At 47.8% G+C, this 4,779-nt stretch overlaps 1 non-coding gene across 1 annotated transcript; it reads right to left on the bottom strand.

Annotated features, from left to right (window-relative positions):
• Nucleotides 1-1,963: 1,963 nt before the first annotated feature.
• Nucleotides 1,964-2,037, bottom strand: TRNAT-CGU. The gene has a single exon. It is a non-coding gene; the product is annotated as a tRNA-Thr (tRNA).
• Nucleotides 2,038-4,779: the final 2,742 nt, after the last annotated feature.

Genomic DNA, 4,779 nt, shown 5'->3' with positions numbered 1-4,779 from the left:
CCATGGATTTGTTTATGTTGTAAGTGAAGAATAACTGAAGCAGTTTTGGTTTAAAGTCACTTTTCCCTGACTGGGAATCGAGCCCAGGCCATGGTAGTGAAAGTACCAAAACCTAACCATTAGCCCACCAGGGAGGTGATGAAGGGGGGTTTTCTTCTCACTTATGCTACACTTTCTTAGGCTACTTTCTAGCCACTTTCTGAAGCTGCTCCATTGTCCACTCCCTGAGGGGCTAAGAGCAGAAAGTGCAGGAACCCCTGTACTCAGGGTCACAACCTGAGCCCAACCCAAGCCACTGAAACAAACTCAAATTATGCTTCCTCCAGCAGGATCACAGAGCAACACAAAGAAAACCCATGAGGAACAATCTTCCTCTGCCTTCATTTACCCCATCGCAACCCTCTCAGCAGCCAACTCTTGTGGGAAGGACACTGAGCTGATAGGAGGTCTGGCACAGAGACCAAGGGAGGGGTGTTGCTCCCCCTCGCTGTGAGCTGATCACATTCTGACTCTGGAAGAGGAGGGAAAGGCGATGACCACATGATGGGGCCATTATGTACCACAACATGGTTCTTTTATGTGGGATGACTCTGAACACTGACTGATCTCCACTCCCTTGGATTTGAAGAGATGGTTAGTTGTGCACTTAGGAGGCTGAACCAATTTTATGAATAGTGACACTATGATTAAAGGGTTATTTAATGTTGTCGAAATTGTTAAAAACACGTAGCTTAAACTGGAACTGCCTGTCAGATGAATGTAGTGGGAATTCTGTGCCTGGCTAGCCAACTACAAAAGCAGTTTCTCGTCCCTTGGTGTTCACACCTCAGCTGCTAGAAGAGGGCCTCATCCTCCCTGATTGAACTAACCTCCTTATCTCTAGACTGATTCTTGCCTGCATATTGATACCTACCCCTGCAAATTTCCATGACATTCATCTGACAAAGTGGGGATTCACCCATGAAAGCTTATGCTCCAATACGCCTGTTAGTCTGTAAGGTGCCACAGGACTCTCTGTCTTTTTGAGGTGAGTGCAGCTTACTTGGGATGGTGCTGACGATGGGTAGAAACAAAGAGAGTAATTTAGTTAAAAGCATTCTGGGATATCTTCTAATACCCTGGAGGCCAATAACAGCGCTTTAGCTTAAACTGGAACTGCCTGTTATTAAAGGCTGGTTTCACCACGTCAATTCCATAAGCTCTGCTGGAAACGCCCTGGGTTCTCTCCTGCCTCGGTGGGAACTGGAGGGAATCGTCCCCTGCTGCCCTTGGCGCCAGGCTGGTTTTTCTGGGGAGGGGATGTGGAATTGATTTGTTTGCTGTTGAGAAGGGAGCCAGGCCAGTTCTCAGGGAACGAGAACTCCCAGCATCTTCCCAGCCCAGCCCAGGCTGCTGCCCTGTCCCAGCCTCTGTTCCCCTGGGGGCCCTGCGTGTTTGACTCTAGAGCAGGCCGGGAGCAGCAGCTGAGGCAGAGGACAGCCTGGGCCGGGCAGATAAGAAGGAGTTTAGCAAGCAAAAAAGGTAAAATGACAGTGGAGTATCACCTTGGACTCGACAGCATTTCTCCATTGGTCTGTCTGCTTTGGGGCAGGGACAATAACACGTCCTGCTGCATTCGTTATTTCAAAGGACAGTTTAGGATTTTCATTCTCACACACGGTGCACGAAGCAGGACTCAAACTTTGCTGTAAACTAAACAAGCTGCTCACAGATTCTGGCAGCCACAATGAGCATTTGGGTGAGAGCTCAGACCTGCCCCTGTCCCATAGGGAGGGGGTCATCAGTGTGGGGACTGGATCACTGACCTACCCGCTCCTAACTCCCAAACATTCAGTAACTCTGTTATCAGTGCCTGTGAGTGTTATTTAAACCATAAGAAAAACCACACTGGGCTAGACCAAAGGCCCATCCAGCTCTGAACCTTGTTTTCTGACAGTAGCCAATAGCAGGTGCCCCAACAGCCAGGCACCACTGGGAATTGAATCCAGGATCGCCTGTTTACGAAACAGATGCTTTAGCCAGCTAAGCCATGGTGCCTGTGGGTAGCCAAAATACAGGGTCTGCCCACACCTGATTCGCTGCCACCGGGGCCTGACAAGCTTTGCTTGTGTTTGGATTCTGCTAAGCAGAGGAGCAGGTGACGTTTCCCTTACAAGTTGTGTGTGAGTGAATCTTTGGCCAGGTCTGCACTACAAAGTTGTTTCAGCAGAATTATATTGCTCAGATGTGTGAAAAACACACAACGCTGCCTCGTTCGGCAGCTTGTGGCTGGTGTACACACTGCAATGCCACGTCTGGTGCAAAACTGCCCTGTTTTGCTGACAAAATAAAATGACTTCGATGAGAGGCCTAGAGCTTTTTGCAGCAAACTTAAAGTGACAGAGTAGATGCTGCTGTTCATTATATCACCATAACTGGCCTCCTCCAGTATCCCACAATGCCCGCCGTGAACTCGCCTGCCCTGCATTCCTGCTACAGAGCCATGGGCCCCTCCCCTTTCATCGCTCTGGGAAGTTCTGACAGCTGAGCCTGCTGCTCTGCTCCGTCAGCCAGGAGCAAATCACTGCCGTGGATGCTGCTCTCTCCCGCCCTGCGAACACAGAGCCGGCAGCGGGAGCTTCCTTACAGTGCAGGGGGACCACTGGCATCCGAACTGTGACACACCCAGGACATCCCTTCCCTCGAGGAGGCTCTTACCTTCTAAACAGGGACATCTGTTTTCTAGTAAAATCAGGAAAAGGGAAGGACAAAACTCAAAAGAGGTTCCTCCTGGCGCTCACATACATGCACCCGAATACTCTCTCAGTTCTCAAAGGGAGACCTGGAGAAGGAGACTTGCTGAAGCAAAGCCACAGGGGTCTCTGAGGTTTCCCTGACCCCTCGCCTCTGTCCTGCCTGGCTGATGTCAGCAACTCTCTGTGAGGTCACCACCTCCCCACCATCTTTGACCAATAGTCTGAGGTCCTGCAAAAAGCCTTTGTGATGTCACTGCCACACCCCTCCCTTGCTGTGCTAATGTCCTGCCCCTGCCCAGGCACTTTGGAGGTTTGAGCTACTCCCTGTGGATCACCCCACTCAAGGAACGTTCGTTCTAGGAAGCAAGCCGGCCAAACAGTAAAACATCAGATGCTGCTCCCAATGCTACACTCAATTTTTCAGAAATTAATCGACTTTATGGCCAGAAGAGACCATTAGAGCATCTAATCTGACCCCCTGCATATCACACGCCTCCTGTATGACACAAGAGCTGTCGTGAAAGGGGTCTATGGAGAGGTTTTGATTGGCTGATTAGAATTATGCTATCTCTAGATGTGTATCAATTTTTGTAGTTGACGTTATAAATATTGGCTCGATGCTGCCCATATTTCAAACTTGTGCTATGCTTCCGGGGAACACCCCAGCCAGACAAGTTGGTGTCAGTTCTGCCTAGCCTGCTTGATGGCCCATTAAGAACCATGAGCTATACAATCGACCCATTGAGAGAAGGCAGATACGCCTTGTGCCTCAGCAAGTTATGCAGGGACCTGCCTATGGACAGAACTTTAAGGTTTTTCTATGTCACATGCTGGATAAAGTGTCCTTGGGACAAAGAAAGCGAAGACCACATGGCAAGAGACTATAAAATGCTCATGCCTCATCTCCATCTTGTCTTCAATCCTGCTTCATACCTCTGGAGGGACTTTGCTACAAACTGAAGCTCTCTAAAAAGGACTGATGACCCATCCCAACTGTGGATGTACTCCAGAGTCTTGATTTCAACCTGCAGTTTCTTCCATCATTGCTACAAGCCTGAACCAAGAACTTTGCCATTACTGTATGTGAAGGGTTCAAATCCATGTGCAGTTTATATAACAACCTGGTCTATGGATTATGCCAGCTCTTTTCCAGACCCAAAGTTCAGAGTATGGTCAAGAGACCAGATGCCTAACACATCGTGATCAGCTAAGAGAAAGCTGGATAAACAGAAAGCCTTGCTTGCTAAGATAGGCCTAGTCAGCAAATTGCCAGGTGTTGGAGCTAAGAACTAAATAATTGTGTCTTATTCAAAGTTGCAGATTGAACAAAGAATCCCTTTTCCTATTGCATCCGAAGAAGTGAGCTGTAGCTCACGAAAGCTCATGCTAAAATAAATTTGTTAGTCTTTAAGGTGCCACAAGTACTCCTGTTCTTTTTGCAGATACAGACTAACACGGCTGCTACTCTGAAACTTTTCCTATTGTGTTAGTCTCTTCTGTAGGGAGATGTTCTTCCCACAGATCCAACCTTGAGTTTATGAGAAGTTGGCACATGTCAGTATAAGATATGGCATCCTTCCACCTCCCTTCCCAGGAATCAATGCCTTGCCTTTAGACACACAAAAAACAATCTTTATTGCCATATACTTTCACCGTTTCTTTGCTTTAACCCCTAGGATTGTACCTGTTGGACAATCAAAGGAGTTGCTCCATTCCTGTGGACCCCAAATCAGAATTCAACATACATATTTTATATTAATAACATTTTATCAAAGTATTCATTAAATGTTAACTTGCTAACTTGAGACCATGAGCGGAGACATTATGTAACCTGTTAACCATTGGCTACTGTGCTATCTTGTCTTGCTGCAAAACCTAAGCTGGGGTGCGGAGCTGCCTATCCCGTCACTTTCCCCCGCCCATGGAAAATCTATATATTCTGTTGTAATCAATTGACTGACAGTGCCTCTGAGCCTAATAAGCCAGGTGATACTCCGCCAGCGCGCTGTGTGTAATAAACTCCTCTGCTTGACCTCTACACGGT

The sequence above is a fragment of the Mauremys mutica genome, chromosome 22, assembly GCF_020497125.1.
Source record: "Mauremys mutica isolate MM-2020 ecotype Southern chromosome 22, ASM2049712v1, whole genome shotgun sequence".
Taxonomy (NCBI): Eukaryota; Metazoa; Chordata; order Testudines; family Geoemydidae; genus Mauremys; species Mauremys mutica.
The sequence above is the reverse complement of the archived record's forward strand: the minus strand, read 5'-3'. Positions and strand labels throughout refer to the sequence as shown.